Genomic DNA, 27,013 nt, shown 5'->3' with positions numbered 1-27,013 from the left:
CCGGGGCATTAGCTATCCGTACGGCTGTCCCAAAACTGGGATGGCTTTGGATGCATAAAGATTTTAAATCAAAATTTTCGAAAAACTTTTCTTGTTTCACAACTTCACTCGTTTTCCCTTTCTAAAATCAAAAATGATTTTCTAAACAGCCTTGTCTTCCTTAAGGCTAAAATGTTTTCTTGGGTGACTCATGTAACTTGGTGCTCCATTACACCGAAGTGAAGCTTGTGGGTGATTCTTGATCGATTGTGATATGGAGATTTAGATGGTGGAGGTGAAACTCGATGATTATTGGTTTGAAGAATTCTCCTAGAAAGGTTTGCTCTAAAAAGCTCGATTCTTGATTTGATTATTCTTAAATGCGAATTCTTGTGGATATTTAAGCCTTTCTAGGGAGTATGTTTGTTTGTTTAATTGATTCTTTTGAAGAAGTGAAGATGTTTTAGTTTAGGCTTGAATTGTGATTGATTTTGAGATGCTTGAAGAAATGTAGTTTAGGCTTGAATTTGATTGATGATTTTGAGTGGAGTTTTTTGAAGATGTGAAGAAGATTGTGGTTTGAGAAAGTTTGAGTTTGAAGATTGTTTATATGACTTGAAGACAATTCCTTGAAGGTCAAAGTCTTGGAAGTCAAAGTTTAAGATGTGAAAATTGATGATTGATGAAATTTTGTGAAGAGTTGTTAAGGTTGAATTAGTTGGGAGATTGTGCTTAAAGATTGAATTGTGAAAAGACCATACTTGAAGTTGCAAGATCTCGTTAGTCAATGTAGGTCAACATTTTTGAAGATGTGGTTGAGTTTAGGCTTGCTTGAGAACAAGCAAAGTTCAAGTGTGGGGGATTTGATAATGCTCAAAATATGCATATTTATCCTCGCACTGTCTTTCTTGTTTTGCTTGGTTTTGATGGGTTCATGAGCGTTAATGATGATTATTTGATTAAAGTTGGTTCAAGGCCAAAAAGCCTAGCTTGGTGCAAAATTTACCAAGTATCGAGCCAAATCGTTAAGAAATGAATCAAGTAAAGTTAAGTGAAGTTTGGGAGTGTTAAAACATTGGTGCAAATAGAAATAGAAAATAAAGCTGAAATACACTCAATGTCGTCGGGAAAACTGATTCTAAGACTTGCACGGATTTTTCAAGTTAAGGAAGTGCAGACAATGCAAATGGTGCGGCGTACTAAATGCCAGGTGCGGCGCACCAATTCAATGGATTTTCAATTTTTCAACATCAGACCAACCAGGAAGTTTGCCACGTTATATGGTGCGGCGCACCAGTGATCCACTTTATATGGTGTTGCCCACCATTGGTGCGGCTCACCTGCGCTATTTCAACCCAGAATTTTCAGCAACTATAAATACGAATTTAGGAGTTTTGTTCAAAAGAGAGCTGCAACTTAGGGCCGTTTTGGAACCTAAATGGGTTCCAATCATGATTCTATCAAGATGAAGCTCAAATCCATGCTCCTAACTACAATTCCATGAAGATTACTGATAGATTCACATCATTCATTCTCCATTTTAGTGTTTCTTCTAGGGGTGTTCAAAACCTGATATCCGAAAATTCGGATATCTGAATTTCGGATATCCGAAAATTCGGATAGTGAATTTGGCCATCCAAATATCCGAATTTTACATTTCTTTAATAAAAGAAAAAAAAATACATATGTTAATTAAACTAAATTACATTGGTATGCAGCAAGACAAACATAAGATAACAAACACTTTGCAATTACCACTCCCAATATGGAGTAACGCTACAATTATAAATTATACGAAGTATTTATTTTGATAATTATATACGGAGTAAATTGTTAAAATTACACAAAGTGTTCAAATAGTTGGCTCTAACTTCAGCTCAATATATTGCCATCTAGATCTAGTCCACCATACAGTAACTATTAAAGATCTAGATCTGGATCTATAGAAAGAAGTTATGTTGCTTGAATAGATGAAGATTATCTTGAATAAAATTGGAAATAGAGATGGCGTGATGAATATGAGATGAAGTTTAGAAGAAGACATGAAGCTGAGATGAAGATTAGTTTCGGTTTCATTGATAGAAGAATATCCTGACTCTATAGGGGCGCTAGCATTTTACTAATAGAAAGAATAAAAAAGGGGCCTGAAAAACGTAATAGAGAAATAAAGATTAGATAAAGAGGCTAACGAGACAAATGCGACAGATATTGAGAGGCGTAGATTAAGTCATCCTATAACACCCCTTCAAAATCCATTAACGGTGATGTTAACTCTGGTCCCAGTGATTGGCTTGACTTCTACGTAACATCAATGTTCTACAGCGGAAGCAACTAATACCTGAGATAAAACATGCAAAACGGGTCAACATAAAGTTGAGTGAATCTACAGGTTTAAGTAAATAGTTCTCGTATGTTTCATAAAACAGTTTCCAAAACTCGTTTATCGAAAAGTCGGTTATCAGAATCGTTTATCAGTATTCGGTATCTGAAAATTAGTATTCAGAAATCAGTAAACATTTATCAGTATAAACCACCAAGGTTTAATGTCCAAAAGTTTGCATACAGCAAATTCTAAGTATTAAACTTTTTGTAATCAGAGATGTCAAGTTTCAACTGAGTAGGACACCAAAAAGGTTTTGTTTCAAATGTTTGTAGACATTACCCTGTCTAGTTTCTAGTTTCGTAAACCACAGGTTTAAGTAGCATAAAGCACAGTCTAAAAAATAGTATTCAGTGTAATAATTCTTTGTTAATATTTATCGTAAGTTAGGCCACGAGATTTCTTTGTAAGCTTCGTAAAAGTATACATTTGTCATGTGCACTTGATTATAAGACTTCAACCTGCGGATAGCTCAATCGCTATGCGTCTTCCTTTTATCCTTTCTAAGCATACACCGATCAAGTATACAAGTTACAACTACATAAGCACCCCGTGCGTTGGGGCGAGGTTTGTCAAACCTAATGGTACCGTCCATATAAGTCGAACTTACGTAAAGTAATTAATATAATCAAGCTAAGAGATTTTTGATCCGAACTCATATGTATATTCATTTAAGTTACTCATGCCTAATAAGTAAAACAATTTGAAATGGCATGTTATCTCATCCTAAAAATGTTAAAGAAAATGGGACTGTAGACTCACCTTTGTAAATGCACAGAAAACTCTTAGTAAAACAGTACGGTAGCCGGACGATCACGACTGTAAAACGAAACCTAATAAATTAGGTTACCTTAAGTAAATAAATAAGTCAGACTATGTCAACCCATAGTGTACGCATAGTCCTAGTGCTCAGACTGACTCAACATGTAAGCAAAAGTCAAATAGTCCAAACAAGTCCATAAAAGTCAACCAAAGTCAAACTTGGTCAAAGTGGTTAACTAAAGTCAAACATATCAGGAGGTCATGCAATATTGGTCAACATGTCAATCCTAAGTCAACTAACATGTTTTAGCTCATAGTTTGTCAAGTACGCATTCACAGTATATCTTTTAGCATAAAATTCATGCACAAGTTGCAAACAACCAACATAATTCATAGCACACAAATCATGGTAATATGAAAAACTATAGATCACAACTAGACTCATAAATGTTTCCAAAAATCCTAGCCAGGGCCTCATATGACGTCTACAAGTCGGGTTTTAGATAAGGTGCAGTTAAGGTTTACCAAATCAGTTTCTGCTCGCGCAGCAATTTTAGAAACATTCTCATTTAATTTAGAAAATAGCTATTAATGAACGGCCAATTGGAGATGACGCTAGTCATTCTAAATGTTCAGTGTTAAAATAATCAATGCATTTCATGTAGCCATTTTGTATAGTTTATTCCCTAAAATCAAACCTTCTGTTTTGGGCAATATTCAGACATGTCATTTGGTGATGCATATAACACATAGCAAACAATGTTTTTAGAAGCTATCATACAAATGAAATATTTTTAGGAACATCTAAATAACAATAATACAGAAGATCAAAGTCTCAAATAATTTATAGTTTATGTGGGGTCTTTTAGAGTGCATATGAAACCAGTTTCTGCTCAATACGAGTTACCAATATTCGTTTAAACATATCGAGAGCTATACATAACCTTTTAACATGATTCTTAAGTCTATATTGAGTGATTTTTAACAAGGAGTTCATTGGTTAGCATTTCAATGACTCATTCATAAAGCATAAACATCAAAAAATTCGTATTGCATGCAAAACCTAGCAAAAACTTCATTTGATCATAACTAGCACATCCGGTAACGAAATCATGCAATTCCAAAGTCCAAATTTATTAATTTTTTGAGATCTATCCATCTAGATACATTAAATTAACAGTAAATAAACCATCTCATCATATTCATAGCAAATCAATTCGTAGTTCAATCAAAACACATCAATCGCGCAAAACAACGACTAATAACGCATGCAATCACAATCAATTGAGCACTAGACCCTTGTACACTATATAATTGATAAAAATCAGATCTAAGAAGATTAGGGTTAGTGATTTTATACCTCTATCATCAAATCAATTAATACTAGCGTGTAGAGAATGACGAGAGCTATCAATTTCGTGTAGATCGTAAGAGCAAACAAGCAATTTTTGGATGGTGATTGATGGGGATGAAGGTGGCGACATTTTTAGAGGTTTGGAGCCGATTCTTGGTCATGGTTTTGGAGAGGGGGAAGAATAGAAGCCTTTTGTTTGATTAAATTAGGTTTAGGGATAAGTTAGGGCGTAATTTAGATGGACTCAAATATAACTAGCCCAAAATTAATCAAAGAAGGGCCTCCCCCTTGTGAAATTCGACCAAGGCTAGAAAAAGAGGCTCCTTGGGCTGAAAAATTGATAGGAAAGTTTCCTAAGTGTACCCATTAAGTGTCGTTAGCCAAAAACGCAAACCGAATCGTTAAATGTTAATTTTACGCGTTTTAATTTATAAAAAATTCCAATAAATTGAAAGTAATTTTAAAACATAATAATTATATCAAATAATTATTAAAAGTGAATTACATTATGTTTTGGCTTGCTAGTACGCTAAGTGTGGTTCGTTTCTAGTTGTCGTTAACCGTACCGAGTTTCTGCAACGTTAACCGGTCGTTAAAACACATCCCACCAAGTTTAATTCATTAAATATATAATAAATTAAATAAGTTTTTATTAAAGTTAATAATTATTAAAAATAATTATTTTATTAAAAATCGAGCGTTTGTCAGTCTCACGGGACCTCTGTTGTAGTTTTCAAAGCCGTATCATTTTCTCAGTATTTCATAACATGAAATAGGTTTTCCGACTAATATAATCATATGTTAATTACGTTAGTTCATCATGAACTCAAGTATGCATTTAATTAAATTAAATACACAAAATTCAAGTAAGTTCCGTTAAATAACTTAACGGGCAATTAACGAAGCTTAACGGGAATATCAGGGTTGTTACATTACCCCCTGTTAATGAAATTTCGTCCCGAAATTTAGTGCACGTCGGGTGGAGTTGTCTCATTCGGAAACAGTTGCGGATACTTTTGCTTCATCTGATCTTCACGTTCCCAAGTGAATTCTGGTCCTCTGTGTGCGTTCCATCAAACTTTCACAATCGATATGTTGCTCTACTTTAAACATCTGACCTCACGGTCCATTATTTTAACAGGTTCCTCCATGAAATGAAGTCTACTATCAACTTGTATTTCTTCCAAAGGGTTTTCAGTTTCTCGTCGGTCAATCTCTTCTTCAAGTTCGACACATGAACCATGTCATGAATTTCACTGAGCTCTTGAGGTAGATTCAATTTATAAGCTACGGGTCCAACCCGTTCAGTGATCTCGAATGGTCAAATGTACCTTGGACTTAACTTGCCTCATTTCAAAAGCGTACTACACTTTCTCCCGTATAGCATCTCGAAAGGCGCGGCCTTTATGCTTGTGTGATAACTATTGTTGTATAGAAATTTTTCCATTGGTAGACATTTATCTCATTCATTTCCAAAGTCAATAACACATGCTCTCAACATGTCCTCTAAATTTTGGATGGTTCTTTCGCTTTGGCCATCTGTCTTTGGATGATACGTTATACTCATATCAAGTCGAGTTCCCATTGCCTTTTGCAATGCTTGCCAAAATTTAGAGGTAAACCTGCTGTTGCGATCGGAGATAATAAATATCGGTACACCATGTCTGGAAACCACTTCCTTTAGGTAAACTTATGCCAACTTCTCCATCTTATATGTTTCTTTAATCGGTAGAAAATGAGCAGAATTAGTGAGACGATCTACAACAACCCAGATGGTGTCTTAACCTCCCACCATTTTTGGTAGCTTTGTGATAAAATCTATGGTAATACATTCCCACTTCCATTGGGGAATCTCTGGTTGTGTCAACAGTCCTGACGGTTTCTGATGTTCAGCTTTGAGATTAGCACAAGTCAAGCACTTTCGACATAAGTAGCAATGTGAGCTTTTATGTTGGGCCACCAATAATGTGCCTTGAGATCTTGGTACATTTTGTCTGATCCAGGATGAATTGAGTATCGTGACTTGTGAGCCTCTTCTAACACAAGCTCTCTCACTCCTCCGAATATCGGTACCCAGACTTTGTCTATGAAGTATTGGGTTCCATCTTCTCGGATGATAAATTTCTTATCCAATCCTCTATGAGACTCAGTAACAGTACTCCCTTCTTTCAATGCTTCAAGTTGTGCATGGCGTATCTGAGAAGTAAGGTTTGTTCAGACAGTCATATTCAGCGCTCTAACTCAGAGAGGTTTAGCCTTCTCTTTCCTACTCAAGGCATCTGTGACAACATTAGCCTTGCCAGGATGATAATGAATCACACAGTCGTAGTCGTTCAGTAGTTCTACCCAACGTCTCTGCCTCATGTTGAGCCGTTTCTAATCGAAGATATGTTGTAAGCTCTTGTGATTGGTGAAATAGTAAACTTAGTACCATGCAGGTAGCGTCTCCACATCTTCAGTGCTATGACCATAACACCAAGTTCCAAATCATGTGTCGTATAATTTGGTTCATGTATCTTTAATTGTTGTGATCCATAGGCAATCACTTTCTTCCGTTGCATCAACATGCAACTAAAACCCTGTCATGAAGCATCACAGTAAATCATGAAATCTTCATTCCCTTCAGGTAAAGACAAAAATCGGAGCAGTAGTCAATTTCTGTTTTATCAACTGAAATGCAGACTCATATTGCTCAGTCCTTTCATACTTCTTACCCTTGTAAGTCAATGATGTTAACGGTCGGGCAATAATAGAAAATCCCTCAATGAATCTCCTATAATAACCGGCGAGACCTTAGGATTGTCGAATCTGCGTTGGCGACTTAGGTGTCTCCCATTTATTGACCGTTTCTATCTTCGTTGGATCAACTTGAATACCATTAATTCCTATGATATGACCCAAAAATTGAACTTCTTGCAGCCAAAAGTCACACTTCAAAAATTTCGCGTACAGATGCTCTTTCCTGAGCATCTCAAGTATCAAACGGAGATGTTGTTCATGTTCCTTCTTGTTCTTAGAATATATCATAATATCATCAATAAACACTATAACAAATTGGTCTAGATATGGCTTACACACACGGTTCATGAGATCCATGAATACTGCCAGTGCGTTTGTCAATCCAAACGGCATTACTGTAAATTCATGATGTCTGTAGCGTGTTCTAAATGTTGTCTTCAGTATATTTGTCTCCTTTACTCTCATCTGATGGAAACCTGACCTCAGATCTATCTTAGAGTAACATCCAGATCCTTGGAGCTAATGAAACAGATCATCGATTCTCGGTAACGGATATCTATTCTTGATAGTCAGCATATTCAGTTCTCTGTAATCAATACAAAGTCTCATAGATCCATCCTTCTTCTTAACAAAAAGAATCGGAGCTCAAACTTTGAACTCTTCAGCTTGGCATTCATAGCCAACAACTATTGTAGCTCTAGGGTGCAGGTCTATACGGTGAGTGAGCCACTGGGTCACTCCTGGCACTAGATCAATCTGAAATTCATCTTTCCGGTGAGGTGGAAGGCCAGGTAACTCTTCCGGAAGGACCTTAAGGAAAATTTCTAACGATTGGGACATCTCGGGTTCCTTATTTGATGATTCAACTTTGCTCACATGTGCCAGAATTGTGAGACATCCTTATCTCATGTACTTCAGGACCTTCGAGCAATTTAATATAACATGACAGTGTACTGATCTTCTCTTCGTACACCATCATTGGTTCGCTATCGGTGAAAGTAATTCGAATAGCCTTCTGGTCACAGCAATCTTGGTTTTGTCGTCAGATAACCAGTCCGTTCCAACCACGAGGTCAAAACTTCCCAGTTCAATAGTTCTATAGAGTACATGTTGTCTAAGGAAGATATTGGATTCTAATTGTTGTGATAGAATTTTCTAGCGATAAAGCTTCTATCAGCACCGATGTTGACAGTTTATAAACATTCTGATTGATGAGTAAGAACAAACTCGTGATGAACTTCACTAAAGTTGATGTTGAATGCAGGGTGAGTGATCAGACTTGTCCCACATCGGTGGGGGAGAAGAACGGAATACCCTTTATGAGGGAGGGTGTGGATAACTCTTCCGGTAAACGCGTATTAGAAAGCAAAATCGTGAAACCGGGGGTGGTTGAATGATAGGTAAGTCAGAAGTCAAGTAGACAATATCTACTACGGATTGCGCGGGCTGTTACAGGGAATTCAACCTCTAAAGATATAACAGAAATGAGTCATGATGCATAATAGCTAGTAGTGAATCGTAGAGGTGCTAGTAATGGTGAGTAATATTTAGCAGTGGTGAGTAGCAATAGGTAGCATTAAGTAGTGACTGGTAATGACAAGCAGTGAGAAGTAGTGATCGGTCGAGACTAGCGGATGAGGGGTGGCGTTAAGTAGTAGTTAGAAACGATCAGTAGTAAGGAGTAGTGGTATGAGATGATGAGTATGTTCCTAGTAGTGTCTTCGTAGTGCCAAGTAGTGATCGATGGTGACAGATGAAAGGACCCGTTCATATCGATTATAAACGATTCACATTAGTTGATTACATTGCGAGGTATTGACCTCTAAATGATACATTTTACAAATATTGCATTCGTTTTTAAAAGAAAAATTTCTTTATCTCGAAAGTTGACAGGCATGCATACCATTTCATAATATATCCAAACTATAAATGATTTAATAATAATCTTGTTGAACTCAACGACTCGAATGCAACGTATTTTGAAATATGCCATGAATGACTCCAAGTAATATCTTTAAAATGAGCAAATGCACAACGGAAGATTTCTTTAATACCTGAGAATAAACATGCTTAAAACTGTCAACCAAAAGGTTGGTGAGTCCATAGGTTTATCATAAACAATCATTTCAATAATTTCAATCGACCACAAGATTTCATTTTCGGTTTCAAAACACTCGCAAGTGTATAAAATCCATTCGTATGATGAACACCTGGTAACCGACATTAACTTTAATGCATATATAATATCCCCCGCATACTCGCAAGTATGCCATATACTGGCAATCGAAATCACCATTTAAATCGAAGTACTAAAGCAGTTAAATTTCTCTGACTGGGGCTGGTCAGTGCCCGTAGATCTACCTTTAGGATTCGCTTCAATTAGGGTGTTTGTTCCCTAATTCTTAGGTTACCAAGTTAAAAAGGGGCGATATTCGGTCTGATAATCCAACCATAGAATGTAGTTTTAAGTACTTGTGTCTATTTCGTCAATCATTTATAAAAGCAGTGCATGTATTCTCATCCCAAATATATATATATATATATATATATATATATATATATATATATATATATATATATATATATATATATATATATATATATATATATATATATATATATATATATATATATATATTGCAAAAGCATTTAAAAAGGGAGCAAATGAAACTCACAATACTGTATTTCGTAGCAATAATGCAAATGACGGCACTGAACAAGTGCAGGGTTAGCCTCAGATTCACGAACCTATATTAAGTATATATATTTATATGTTGGTCAATATCTGTCTAACGATTTAGGTCAAGTCATAGTGTATCACAATCCTAATGCTCGAGACTTATATGTAAAAGTCAACAAAAGTCAACTTGACCCAAAATGACTTCCAAAATATATACATGCTTATTATATAATTTAAATATAGTCGTTTTATATATTTAAATATATTTATCAGATTTTATTATAGTAAATAATGCAAGTCATTTATTAATAAATAAAAATTTATATTAAAATTCATATATGATAAAAATATACTTTTATATATCTTAAGTAACAATATTTATACAGTTCACTCAATATCATAAAAATATAGTAGTATGTATTATTAATGTAATTATATTACGCGTGGTAAAAATATATTTGTATCACATATTTATTTGATAAAATAATATTGATAATCATAATAATAAGTAAAAGTTGCATTATTTTGTAATAATAATAATAATTATTATTATTCTACTAATAATAATAATAACAATATTTATATTTATATTTACTAATGATAATATTATTTAAAATAAAATGATAATTCTAATTATGATAATTTTAATAATAACAATACTTTTTAATATTATTTTATATAAAAATAATAATTCTATTCAAAATGAGAATTTTAATAATAATAATACTAAAATGATAATAATAATGATATTTTATAATAACAATGATATTTTTATTAAAAATGATAATTTTAATAAAAATGATAGTTTTAATATTAATGATACTTTTAATAATAATAATAATGTTAAAAATAACAAAAATGATATTTTTATCTAAATCAATATCTTACAATATTTTAATTTCATCATGATACTCATACTCATATTTTCTAATCGATTTGTTTAATAGCTTTTAGTCCTCTTTTATATCGCATTCATAATAATGATAATATTAGTAATCATAATAATTAGATGATACTAATATTAGTTTTAATGATAATGATACTAATAATTATAATTATAATAATACTAATGATAATAATAATAATAATAATAATAATAATAATAATAATAATAATAATAATAATAATAATAATAATAATAATAATAATAGTAATAATAATAATAATGATAATATTAATAATAACCTTAATGATAATAACGATAGTAATAATAATAACAATAACAATTTTAATGATAATACTTATATTGATAACGATAATGATAATGATAATAATAATAATAATAATAGTTATTAGATAATAATAATAATAACGATAACCCTAACGACGATAGTAATAATAATAATAATAATATTAGAATTAATGATAATTCAGTTGACCATATCTTTTAATTCGTTCATCGAAACAATACGATATATAAATGAAAAGTTATTGATTTTTCGCCAGCTTTCCAACGACATGCATATAATATGCCTTATTTTAGTAGTATATGTATCAAATTCGTGATTCATCAAAAATATCTAACGACGAAATTAAGCATACAAGCATGCATAATCATATATACTCGAGCACTAGTCAGGGATACGCTATTAATATATAAAAGATAAGATATGAATGCTCACGTATCAATATTGTGATTCAATATTGCAGGAAAGTACGTAGATGCGACGGAGATGATAAACACTAGGTTTGACCTCACGAGCTATACCCCTAAACAATACCCATAACCTCCATAGCTATAACTCATAATTTCCTTAGCTCTATCCCTCTCGAAAAACCCATTTTGAAAGCATGCGAGCAGAACCTCGTCGTAGTATTTTATGTATAAATAATAATAATACTAATACTACTAATAATAATAAGATTAATAAATATATTAATCTTAATAATAATAATAATATTAATAATAAAAATAAAAATAAAAATAATAAATATATATATTGAGAGAGAATTGAGATCGAGAGATTGAGTGAATGAATTCAGCAGAACAAGTGATCGAGCTTTATAGGCATTTTGTGGAATCAGTCCCCATGCGATCGCATGGCTTAGTTTTACAGCTTACATCTTTTAACTTATTTTGCCGACACACGTTTTTAATTATATAATATATTTAATCTTTATAATTAATTAAATATTATATTATATTTATGTGCATAGTTAACTTGTAAAATTTATTCCGATAATTTGTACGTTGATGCTCGACTTATGTCCCGGTTCCGGTTTATCGAACATCGTTACGTACGCCTAGAAAACTAGCACTTTACGTTTCGTGACTCGTACCCTTGTCAAAATATAGACTTAGATTATCAATAAACTATATCACTCAAAATGTAACTTGAATGTTCGAGCATTTTGGTCATTTGCTTCTATAAATCGATGTCTCGTTATATATACATATGTATATATATATATATATATATATAATAGTATTATTTAAATAAAATATTTTAATATTAATTCTTTTTACATTGAAATAAATAAATATATATATATATATATATATATATATATATATATATATATATATATATATATATATATACACTTTCATTTCGAAATATAAATTCGAAATATTTATTTAATAATATAATATATAATTTTTCAAAACTAAATATATTTCAAAGTTCTTTATATAGTTTAAAATCGTTTCAAAATTATTATTTAGTAATACTTTTATCTTTTTGAAACAATAAAAATATATTTACAAATTTATAATACAAAACTTTAATTAAGTTTTTCAAAATTCATAAACAAATTATATTATAAAGTGTTTTAATAATAAAGTTCTTTTTAAACTGAAAACGTTTTGTACGTTTGAAACTAACTTAAATAAATATGATAATTTTGTTTTCCAAAACTAAATATATTTAGGAATCATTTTGTTAAAAGGTTAAACTAATGGAGATCGTTATATTATAAAATGTTTTAGAAAAGTAAAATCGTATATAACTCATAACAGGTTTTCAAGCTTTTAAATTACCATTCGCTGATGAAGCGTAAGATAAAGTCCGAAGGTTGGATAAACGTATGAAATTATTTTAATGAGAAACGTCATTTTTCTTAACTTGTCGATATCTATTTTCTAAGTTATCTATATTCCCAAAATTTCACTTTTACCCTAACTAATATGAAAATTAACTAGTTAACACCTATATAGGAAATCGAACAGGAAACTCCACTAACCCTTGTCTAGTTCCCGTTAATTGACACTTTTGTTCTTACTTGTAAATCACTTACCATTTTCCGAATATCGTTAAAAAGTATAGATTTCTCAAATCACAGTGGACCTCACAACAGAGACCTTAATCATATCACAATGTATCTGATAATTCAATCTTTTGATATTATCTTTTAATTCTGCCAGTGAATATATTGAAACAAATACGTTCATGTAAAGTATTATACATCTGATACTTTGTTAACGTTTTCAATTAATATAACTATATATTATATATACATATCTATATACACATAAATGTTCGTGAATCGTCGAGCCAGTCAAAAGGTAATTGATTACATGAATATAGTTCAAAAATTCTTGAGACTCAACATTACAGACTTTGCTTATAGTGTCGAAATCATATAAAGATTAAGTTTAAATTTGGTCGGAAATTTCCGGGTAGTCACAGTACCTACCCGTTAAAGAAATTTCGTCCCGAAATTTGATTGGGATCGTCATAGCTGACAATAAGTATGTTTTCATGACGTATACTAGCTGGAAATTAGAGTTTTATCATCAGTAAGTAATATGGATAAAACAATTTGATTTTGTGAAGAGTACGAGTGAAGTTATCACAAAAGAGTGAAATGAATAAATGCAGGTGCATCTTAACCGGTGACATAGTCACGGTTGATTTTCGGAATTCAAGGGATTTAGAGGAAATCTTCGTAATAAGATTTGATTCTTCGATAATTAAGGACATTAGGATCCTGTTTGGTTAAATGAGATAATCGGTCTTGATTGCTCTGTCTGATATTTCACTATAAATCCACCCTCTTCCATTCCATTATTTTCATCACCCCTACATCTTCTTCCTCATTTCATACTTTTAAAAGATTGTGAAAATGCTTCGTCCAGTTCTTATCCTTGATATTTTCTTGGCTATCGTATCTTTCATTCTTCTTTTTCATCTGCCACCGGAGGAATCTATCTTCTTCTATTATTACCTTGGGGTTATAGTGTTCTTAATTCTCCCGTGCCTTTACGTTGCAATAGGTATTGATATGCACGATTTGTAATTTATGTGTTGTTGTCGGGCTTTATATTTTCTTTTATATTTAAGAGTTCCATGCTTTTGTCTCCTCTTCCCGACTTCAAGTCAAGCGAATAATGGTCCAGAATTCGTACGTATGAAGCTTCGGATGAATAATACTAATGTTCTAAGACATAAATGGTAATAGCACGATCTGACTTGTTAAATTACCAGAAAATCATGGATCAGACCGAATCATCAAGAAAAATATTTTCTTGATATTTTTAGAGGTTAAATAGAATGAAAGAGTTATGTATTATGGCACATGATGACGTTATGGTCTGTGAATCATCATGTTCCATTAGGAACTCAGCATGATTTACTGTAATATAATCACATTGATCAAGTGTCATTATATTATACTAACTCATGCTCCAGTTCCCAACACTACTTCAAAAACGCTCATATTTTAAATTCAAATTTTTCAAAAATTTAGAAAGTAAAACAGTTTCCTTTCTGATGTAACACTGATAGCGCGAAGAGATAAATGATTTCAGATAAGAATAGTTATGAAAATATCTTCAGAAATATCGAGGATATTTATAATGAAAGATACAATGATATTTTAGAATTTCTAATATCTAAAGATGATGAATAAGATTTGTCCGTAAGGGTTTAGAGTTAGGAGCAAGGTATTCGTTAATGACTTCAACAGATACTGAATCATTTAGATTCTTTGAAGGCAGGTTTAGTCTTTGTGATTTGTCCACAGCCTCCTTCATGGTTTGTTCAATCCATTTTTTCAGTACCAAATTTTCTTTTGAGCTTTTCCAACGTATCCTTCTTTATCATTAAACTTTTGACTGTTAAAGTTATCTATAGTTTTTGCTGCTTTATCAGTTCTTTTAATACTCGAAGAATTGATTCGCAGACTGGGTGCTTTTCAGAAATTCAGAATTGAAGATCATAATTCTAAGAAATAAATGTTATATGTATACATATAACTATTGGTGTAGAAACGCTGCAAGATTCAAAATACTGATTGCTAATTCCCGATAGTTGGTATGGCAATTATTGTTACAAGATGTAGATGAGTACATGATAGGGTTTCAATGAATATAATGATTTTTCGGAAAGTCAGAGATCAATGAAGTTGCTGGTAAGTTTACTGCTAATGTGGTGGGGTATAAAAGGTTCCCCGGTAACAATGATAGAAATGGTAATCGTATAAGTCAGGGTTATAATAAGGCTACTCCGGATGAAAAGTCAAAATTGTCTCGATGGAGCTGTGACAAATTTTGCTACCTCGAAAAAGGGATTGCAAGGTTATTTTGGGTAAAAATAATGCTTAAAGGATCTGACACGGGTACGTGTTAAACTTTTACTCCGGTTCCAAGTGTTCTCCCGGTGCATAACTATATGCATATATTCTTCGTATGTATCGTGTGATTGGTTCATTCTTTCGATTGTTCCTCAGTTGCGATGTTTTCAAGAATTTTGAAGGGTTTAGATGCAGGTTGTCATCGTCAGTATCCGTATGATGAATTCGTCGTGAATCTAGAATGATACAAATATCTTTATGAGTTTTGTGAATAAAAGTGATGTTCTAGTATAGTTTGAATTTAAAGTATGATTTTTGAAAGATGTAGGGATTTAAGAGTGATGGTATCGGTTATATCTAGACTTGGATTCTGATCTGTTAAAATCCGAATATGTAATCGAATTTGGATGAAAATGGTTGTTCTGATTTCAATGAAGAATGATTATCGTTGCGAAAGTAGTGACTATAGTTGATTATTGCTAAATCAGAATCGAAGAATGTAACATATTAATTGTGAATTTATATATCTCTCGGATATTACCTACCCGTTAAAAGTTTCACAAGTAATATCTTGTACAAGAGAATTTTATTACAATCTTTATGCAAATATATATATATGTATATTTTCTTTAGATGAAATACAGCTTTAATGAGTTAATATAATATTAAGCTCATTTGATTTGTGGTTTGAACTAGAAATGAATAATCTTTAAAACTTTAGAAATTACGTAATCTTCGCTGAGTATTTCTCCCACTTGAATGAAATTATGAATTACTACTTCGTTATTCATCTATTGATATTCTTTGATGAATGATGCTGGTGTTCGTGGAATTCTCGTGAACTTCGCAAGGTACGAATGATGATTTCTAGAAAGTTTCGAGTACATCGAAGATGAAAGTGTAAAATCAAACATATAATTGAATAATACACTTAGTTTATTATGAAACGGAATTCATTGAGTTGAAACTGTAGTGACCCGAACTTTTCCATGTTTATATATATTAACTGAGATTGATATTTATATGATTAAATGTTTCCAACATGTTAAGCAATCAAACTTGTTAAGACTTGATTAATTGAAATAGGTTTCATATAGACAATTGACCACCCAAATTGACCGGTGATTCACGAACGTTAAAACTTGTAAAAACTATATGATGACATATATATGGATATATATATATAGTTAACATGATACTATGATAAGTAAACATATCATTAAGTATATTAACAATGAACTACATATGTAAAAACAAGACTACTAACTTAATGATTTTTAAACGAGACATATATGTAACGATTATCGTTGTAAAGACATTTAATGTATATATATCATATTAAGAGATATTCATACATGATAATATCATGATAATATAATAATTTAAAATCTCATTTGATATTATAAACATTGGGTTAACAACATTTAACAAGACCGTTAACCTAAAGGTTTAAAAACAACACTTACATGTAACGACTAACGATGACTTAACGACTCAGTTAAAATGTATATACATGTAGTGTTTTAATATGTATTTATACACTTTTGAAAGACTTCAATATACTTATCAAAATACTTCTACTTAACAAAAATGCTTACAATTACATCCTCGTTCAGTTTCATCAACAATTCTACTCGTATGCACCCGTATTCGTACTCGTACAATACACAGCTTTTAGATGTATGTACTATTGGTATATACACTCCAATTATCAGCTCTTAGCAGCCCATGTGAGTCACCTAACACATGTGGGAACCATCATTTGGCAACTAGCATGAAATATCTCATAAAATTACAAAAATATGAGTAATCATTCATGACTTATTTACATGAAAACAAAATTACATATCCTTTATATCTAATCCATACACCAACGACCAAAAACACCTACAAACACTTTCATTCTTCAATTTTCTTCATCTAATTGATCTCTCTCAAGTTCTATCTTCAAGTTCTAAGTGTTCTTCATAAATTCCAAAAGTTCTAGTTTCATAAAATCAAGAATACTTTCAAGTTTGCTAGCTCACTTCCAATCTTGTAAGGTGATCATCCAACCTCAAGAAATCTTTGTTTCTTACAGTAGGTTATCATTCTAATACAAGGTAATAATCATATTCAAACTTTGGTTCAATTTCTATAACTATAACAATCTTATTTCAAGTGATGATCTTACTTGAACTTGTTTTCGTGTCATGATTCTGCTTCAAGAACTTCGAGCCATCCAAGGATCCATTGAAGCTAGATCCATTTTTCTCTTTTCCAGTAGGTTTATCCAAGGAAATTAAGGTAGTAATGATGTTCATAACATCATTCGATTCATACATATAAAGCTATCTTATTCGAAGGTTTAAACTTGTAATCACTAGAACATAGTTTAGTTAATTCTAAACTTGTTCGCAAACAAAAGTTAATCCTTCTAACTTGACTTTTAAAATCAACTAAACACATGTTCTATATCTATATGATATGCTAACTTAATGATTTAAAACCTGGAAACACGAAAAACACCGTAAAACCGGATTTACGCCGTCGTAGTAACACCGCGGGCTGTTTTGGGTTAGTTAATTAAAAACTATGATAAACTTTGATTTAAAAGTTGTTATTCTGAGAAAATGATTTTTATTATGAACATGAAACTATATCCAAAAATTATGGTTAAACTCAAAGTGGAAGTATGTTTTCTAAAATGGTCATCTAGACGTCGTTCTTTCGACTGAAATGACTACCTTTACAAAAACGACTTGTAACTTATTTTTCCGACTAGAAACCTATACTTTTTTTGTTTAGATTCATAAAATAGAGTTCAATATGAAACCATAGCAATTTGATTCACTCAAAACGGATATAAAATGAAGAAGTTATGGGTAAAACAAGATTGGATAAATTTTTCTCATTTTAGCTACGTGAAAATTGGTAACAAATCTATTCCAACCATAACTTAATCAACTTGTATTGTATATTATGTAATCTTGAGATACCATAGACACGTATACAATGTTTCGACCTATCATGTCGACACATCTATATATATTTCGGAACAACCATAGACACTCTATATGTGAATGTTGGAGTTAGCTATACAGGGTTGAGGTTGATTCCAAAATATATATAGTTTGAGTTGTGATCAATACTGAGATACGTATACACTGGGTCGTGGATTGATTCAAGATAATATTTATCGATTTATTTCTGTACATCTAACTGTGGACAACTAGTTCTAGGTTACTAACGAGGACAGCTGACTTAATAAACTTAAAACATCAAAATATATTAAAAGTGTTGTAAATATATTTTGAACATACTTTGATATATATGTATATATTGTTATAGGTTCGTGAATCAACCGGTGGTCAAGTTTTACTTCCCGACGAAGTAAAAATCTGTGAAAGTGAGTTATAGTCCCACTTTTAAAATCTAATATTTTTGGGATGAGAATACATGCAGGTTTTATAAATGATTTACAAAATAGACACAAGTACGTGAAACTACATTCTATGGTTGAATTATCGAAATCGAATATGCCCCTTTTTATTAAGTCTGGTAATCTAAGAATTAGGGAACAGACACCCTAATTGACGCGAATCCTAAAGATAGATCTATTGGGCCTAACAAACCCCATCCAAAGTACCGGATGCTTTAGTACTTCGAAATTTATATCATATCCGAAGGGTGTCCCGGAATGATGGGGATATTCTTATATATGCATCTTGTTATTGTCGGTTACCAGGTGTTCACCATATGAATGATTTTTATCTCTATGTATGGGATGTGTATTGAAATATGAAATCTTGTGGTCTATTGTTACGATTTGATATATATAGGTTAACCCTATAACTCACCAACATTTTTGTTGACGTTTTAAGCATGTTTATTCTCAGGTGATTATTAAGAGCTTCCGCTATTGCATACTTAAATAAGGACAAGATTTGGAGTCCATGCTTGTATGATATTGTGTAAAAACTGCATTCAAGAAACTTATTTTGTTGTAACATATTTGTATTGTAAACCATTATGTAATGGTCGTGTGTAAACAGGATATTTTAGATTATCATTATTTGATAATCTACGTAAAACTTTTTAAACCTTTATTGATGAAATAAAGGTTATGGTTTGTTTAAAAATGAATGCAGTCTTTGAAAAACGTCTCATATAGAGGTCAAAACCTCGCAACGAAATCAATTAATATGGAACGTTTTTAATCAATAAGAACGGGACATTTCAGAAACAGAGATTGTGGTTAACGATGGTTAAGTCGTTAACGAATGATGTATACCATAGCATATTAGTAACATGAATTAACCGAGTAGTATCTACCCTTTTTCAATTCATACATAATAGATTAGTCGGAACAGATATATTATGGTTTCAAAATTTATATAATATATAAATTCTTTGGAAAGAATGAGTTAATACTTCCATAACTCGTTATTTCAATATACCCATTGATGATTGTGGTGTCGATATCGTTGATGGTTCTGGAGCTGGTGTAGCTTGTGGTGCTACAGGTGTTGCTGGTGTTGGAGATACTGATGGTGATGCTGGTGGTACAGTTTGTGATGTTGAAGCATGGGATGTGGATGTTGTTGGGGGTACTGGTGTTGTTGATGGTGCTTGTAATCTTTGCACCATATCCAAAGCCAATACTCGAGCGCGAAGCTCGTTGACTTCTTCTATTACACCGGGATGATCGGTGGTTCGGAAGAGCGGGTGAATAAGATCTAGAATTTGAGATAGTATATAATCGTGACGGGATACTCTAGAAATGAGAGAGAAAATTGTGTTTCAAACAGGTTTGCTAGTAAGTGCTTCAGGTTCTTCACCAAGAGGGAAATGTGGTGGATGAAAGGGATCGCCTTCTTCTTATCTCTAATGATTAAGTAGACTACGAACCCATCTCCAATTCATCCAGAATAGATGATGGCTAATTGGTTGATCCATTCCGGTCACACTGCTTTCGGAGCTTGAGTGAAACTCCATATCGGAATCCGAGGGACTTGAACTAGTGGCGAGTTCCATTTCGTACGATTGAATAAAGGATTTTTCGATATGAAATGATTTCCGGCTATCGGATGGTGTTCTAATTACATAGAATATTTATATATATAGAACAAAAGATTTCGTAGATTACGGAGGAATTTACGGAATATGTCAGGCAAAGTTTACAGTAACAGATACGCTAAGATATGAATTTTGTCTATACACTATTTATGCAATCAATGTAGTAAGATGTGTCTTGACTAAGAATGATAAGCATGTAATTTCCGACAAGAAATGATAAGCAAAACTTTTTGACTTGCAGCTAAGGTCGAAGTCCAGACTCACTAATGCATCTTAATAACTATCCGTTAGACACACTAATGCAAGACCTGGTTCGCTAAGACCATCGCTCTGATACCAACTGAAAGGACCCGTTCATATCGATTATAAATGATTCACATTAGTTGATTACATTGCGAGGTATTGACCTCTAAATGATACATTTTACAAACATTGTATTCGTTTTTAAAAGAAAACTTTCTTTACATTGAAAGTTGACAGGCATGCATACCATTTCATAATATATATCCAGACTATAAATGACTTAATAATAATCTTGTTGAACTCAACGACTCGAATGCAACGTCTTTTGAAATATGCCATGAATGACTCCAAGTAATATCTTTAAAATGAGCAAATGCACAGCGGAATATTTTTTTAATACCTGAGAATAAACATGCTTAAAAGTGTCAACCAAAAGGTTGGTGAGTTCATAGGTTTATCATAAACAATCATTTCAATTATTTCAATCGACCACAAGATTTCATTTTCGGTTTCAAAACACTCGCAAGTGTATAAAATCCATTCGTATGATGAACACCTGGTAACCGACATTAACTTTAATGCATATAGAATATCCCCCGCATACTCGCAAGTATGCCATATACTGGCAATCGCAATCACCATTTAAATCGAAGTACTAAAGCAGTTCAAATTCTCTGACTGGGTCTGGTCAGTGCCAGTAGATCTACCTTTAGGATTTGCATCAATTAGGGTGTCTGTTCCCTAATTCTTAGGTAACCAAGTTAAAAAGGGGCGATATTCGGTCTGATAATCCAACCATAGAATGTAGTTTTAAGTACTTGTGTCTATTTCGTCAAACATTTATAAAAGCAGTGCATGTATTCTCATCCCAAAAATATATATATTGCAAAAGTATTTAAAAAGGGAGCAAATGAAACTCACGATACTGTATTTCGTAGCAATAATGCAAATGACGGCACTGAACAAGTGCAGGGTTGGCCTCGGATTCACGAACCTATATTAAGTATATATACTTATATGTTGGTCAATATCTGTCTAACAATTGAGGTCAAGTCATAGTGTATCACAATCCTAATGCTCGAGACCGATATGCAAAAGTCAACAAAAGTCAAGTTGACCCAAAATGACTTCTAAAATCTATACATGTTTATTATATAATTTAAATATAGTCGTTTTATATATTTAAATATATTTATCAGATTTTATTATAGTAAATAATACAAGTCATTTATTAACAAATAAAAAATTATATTAAAATTCATATATGATAAAAATATAATTTTATACATCTTAAGTAATAATATTTATACAGTTCACTCAATATCATAAAAATATAGTAGTATGTATTATTAATGTAATTATATAACGTGTGATAAAAATATCTTTGTATCACATATTTATTTGATAAAATAATGTTGATAATCATAATAATAAGTAAAAGTTGTATTATTTTGTAATAATAATAATAATTATTATTATTCTATTAATAATAATAATAACAATATTTATATTTACTAATGATAATATTATTTAAAATAAAATGATAATTCTAATTATGATCATTTTAATAATAACAATACTTGTTAATATTAACTGTAATAATAATATTATTTTATATAAAAATAATAATTCTATTCAAAATGATAATTTTAATAATAATAATACTAAAATGATAATAATAATGATATTTTATAATAATAATGATATTTTTATTAAAAATGATAATTTTAATAAAAATGATAGTTTTAATATTAATGATACTTTTAATAATAATAATAATAATGTTAAAAATAATAAAAACGATATTTTTATCTAAATCAATATCTTACAATATTTTAATTTCATCATGATACTCATACTCATATTTTCTAATCGATTTGTTTAATAGCTTTTAGTCCTCTTTTATATCGCATTCATAATAATGATAATAATAGTAATCATAATAATTAGATAATACTAATATTAGTTTTAATGATAATGATACTAATAATAATAATTATAATTGATGTCGTAGCGTGGGGATACGAAATAGTACTATATTTTACTACGAAATATGTTACGAATTACACAAGTTTTAATTATTTATTTACAGATGGATATACCTAAACCTTGCTACAACACTATAGGCAGTGTACCTAATCGTAGAGTAGTATAGTTTTTAGTAAGTCCAGTTCGTTCCACAGGGAGCTGGCTTATTTCACACTATATTTAAATAACTATATTTGTACAAAATATATATAATAATATATAATAAAATATAAAAAGGGGGGTTTACCGTTTAATGACCGGTTTGTCGATTTTATATCTTAAGCGAAGCGTAAAGTAAATTTAATTAACAAAATATAATAAATAACAAAAAATATAAATGACGAATAATTAAAGGTGCGATGAAATATAAAATAAAATAATTATGCTTATTTAAACTTCCGTAATCATGATGTTTGACGTGTTGATTTTTAGTTTATTCCCATGGGTTAATTGTTCTTTGTCCTAGATTATTTAATATGTCCATACGGATTTTTCCATAATAGTCCATCAGTCATAAATATAAAGAGCGAAAGCCTTCGTCAAATTATTCTTATTCCCGAAGTAAAATATTCCAACTAATTGTTGATTCGAATTGTAACAAGGTTTTAATACTCTGTTTAATGAATACACCAGGTTATCGACTGCGTGTAACCAAGGTTTTACTACTTTGTTAATAATTACACCAATTACCCTTGAATGTAATTCACCCCTGTTTCAACAAGTCTATTAACTATTAATCCAGTTCCGTGTCCGGTAAAATGAATAATTATTGGTATTTATAGATATCCCGCCCACCGTACCCAGTCAAGCGTATGTGGTTATATATAAATACGTCAAATTATAAGTTTGTATATTAAATTAACAAAGTATTATTTAGTTAATATAAAACCCATTAATAGCCCATAGTCTAATTTGCACAAGTGTCGTTCTTTTATCCAAACCCCAATTATGGTACAAAGCCCAATTACCCAATTTTAATATTTTTAGCCCAACATCATGATTACTTCGGTATTAAATAAGCATAATAATAATAATTTAAGTACGAGACATTAATTTAAAAAGGAGAACATAGCTTACATTGATTATTTATCGCGTAGTGTTACACGGACAGAATTTCGACTTCAAAAACCCGTAAAATAACCTTTACATAACCCGAACTAATCTAATATAACACTAATATATATATATATATATATATATATATATATATATATATATATATATATATATATATATATATATATATATATATATATATTATTTATTTATTATCTTACGGAGTATATTATTATTATTGTTATTTAAACTCGGCAGAATTCGCGACCTTTTATAGGCATTCTGAAATTTCTGTGCTCCGCGAGTCGCGGCACTTTGTGCCTGAGAACTCCGCGAGTCGCGGGGAAATGGGATATAGATCACACCCTTTTAGATCTTCTTTGCCGATGTTTTATATATATAAATATAAAATATAAATAATTAATATAATTATTTATATATTATATTATATTCTTGTGCATACTAGACTTGTAATTTTTAGTCCGTTGCGTCGGGCGTTGATAGTTGACTCATGTCCCGGTTCCGGATTTTCGAACGTCCTTGCGTACAATTTAATATCTTGTACTTTGCGTTTTGTAACTTGTACTCTTGTCATTTTTAGATGTTTTTCATCAATAAATTGAACCTTTTGAATTGTATCTTGTACATTTGAGCTTTTTGGACGTTTGTGTCTTCAAATCTTCGCTTTCGCCTTTTGTCTTCGCACTTATTTATTTAAATAATTACAACTTAAAATAGAACAATTACAACTAAATAATTTACATATTGGGAGGATATTGCTACAAAATATATGTTCATTTGGAGCACTATCAAATATCCCCACACTTGAATGTTGCTTGTCCTTAAGCAATACATAACTTGAAATTATAATACATCACACAAATCACTTCTTTATTCTTCACACTTTGTACATCAGTGATTTTGATATGGCGGTATAAATAATGATAGTAACGATAGAACCATGGTTAAAGGTGGGTGTGTCATCCACAGTTGCCTCGGGTTTAGGTCAACGACACTTACAATCAAATAGCCGATTTACTTTCGGTTTCCAAAGCAAAATGCACATTTGAAAGGCGGTTTACAGTCCCACATGACTATGAAAATGTAGATCCTTAAGAAAATTGGATCTTTATGAAAACATTTGATCTTTGAAAATTCAATCTAGCTTTTACCCTAGATAAGTTTTCTGGAATAACCCTTCACCGGTGTTGCAAAATATTTTTGTGGGTTTTGTGGGTTTCAGATTTGAAAATTTTAGCTCAAAGCTTATGGTTTTGTGTCACCCACTTGCTAACTTTATATTAGGAAAGCAACACGTCCAGTTTACTTGTCCCGTATATTACCTTTCGGTAAACTACCGTCCGGTTGTAAAGGAAAGCGATGAACAAGCAACTGTTAAGGCAATGTCCCGTGACTTGCTTTTGATTATGATCTATAACGTGTCGGACGCAATTACTATCCTTTGTAGGAGCAATAGTAAAGCTTACCCTTATAATTTTCCGGTCTGGCACAAGGTCCTGTCTTTGACCATGCTATGCAACCACTGTTCTTACGGTTGACACCCAATTTGGTTCAGGTGACCTAATGTATTCCAGGTGAATTCCTAGGATTTTACGTTCAATGGTAATGAACGCATTGAAAATAGGTTTTCAGAAAACAAATCGGTTTGTAATTTTGATCAAAATATTTTCTCGTTCAAGCTCGAGTTTAGATATCATCGAATTCCATGAGTTTGAATTCTCAATCTTTAAGGTCAATCTCAAGGATTAAGTAATATCAGTCTTAAAAGCTGATTTTTAATCTTTAAGGAGATTATCCTTTCTGGGGATCTGATTCATTAGTCTTATCAAGCTAATTTGCACGGTGCCCTCCCCATTTTACGAGACAGATCCTTCTCATGGTTAGGATAAATCTGACCACTTGGCGACCCTGTTTGATGCTGAGGTCCGTGGATTTCCTGCTGATTTTAGAGATGATTTTTCTAGATTTTTTTGTCAACCTATAGCTGGTCTGGACGACAACTTCTTGACCTAAATCAAGAAGCGCGTGTCTTTTTCGGAAGACTTTACTTCCTTTTAATGATGGAATTGATTCATAATGTAGATCCATCTTTCATTACAGTAAATCGGGTAAAACAATTAATTTAGTCCAAAACAAAAGCACCTGCAATAAACTTTACAGAAACATGTGATAGATAATTTTTTATTGAATGACTTGGTATATTCTCCCCACACTTGGCTTTTTTCATGCGTCTTTTTATATTTTAAATAAATAAATTTAAGCGTTTTAGTTGTTTCTCAATTATTGTCCTTTTCGAGGTAACGATAATTTCGGTATTAACACCTAGTTTTCATCGTTCATAAATATGTAAAAACATGATTTTGAATTCATTTAGTTGAAAATTTTTTTAAATTTTCACAAAATTTGGCAAATAAAACCAAGTGTAAACCCGAGAGAATTTATAATCCTTCCCCACACTTAAGATCATGCAATACCCTCATTTGCATGAAATCAGACTATAATTATAAATTCATGAGGGTGATTAGTGTAGAAAGTAGTTAAAGATACCATAAAATTGCAGGATGATAGATGGTGCACCTCATCGTTCATTCCTTTTTTTGTTTTATTACACATGTTTTTCTTCAAAAATGGTTGCTTTTATGAACTGTTTGCTAATCTTTGAAAATGCGTCTTTTACCCTAACTTATCATGCATTTTTGTTAACGAGTTATGCACTAACCCGAACCCCTAATTTAACGTTAAGTGGAGTTAGACTTCCCCACACTTAGCTGACGACATGTGAAGTCGGTAGAATAAGTTTCACGAATTAGAATAGTGAGCCAGTTATTTACATCTCGGGTGGTATAAAATATATAAATGGGTTTAAAGTTTAGAACCACCCGATCGTCACTACTTAATTCTTTTTTAAGTGTAGCTTTTAGTAAATGGATATGTCTCTTTTCTGGTTCTTGGTCAAATGGATTGATATACACCGACATATATATTATAGGGTGGACAATTCCTAACATTTTCTTCCTTTTATTCTCGGGATTAAAGGTTTCACCTCTATTACCCAATTGAGTAAAATCCGAGGTGCCAATATCTATTACAGCTCGTGGTTCATCTTCGGTAGATGACTCGTCTATTGAGAATATTGGGTTGGAAGGTTGTGGAATGGTGAATTTCGGGATCGAAGCAAATTCTACTTCTTTAACGGTTC

The sequence above is a fragment of the Rutidosis leptorrhynchoides genome, chromosome 2 (genome assembly GCF_046630445.1).
Source record: "Rutidosis leptorrhynchoides isolate AG116_Rl617_1_P2 chromosome 2, CSIRO_AGI_Rlap_v1, whole genome shotgun sequence".
NCBI lineage: Eukaryota > Viridiplantae > Streptophyta > Magnoliopsida > Asterales > Asteraceae > Rutidosis > Rutidosis leptorrhynchoides.
This window is presented reverse-complemented; position numbering follows the sequence as displayed.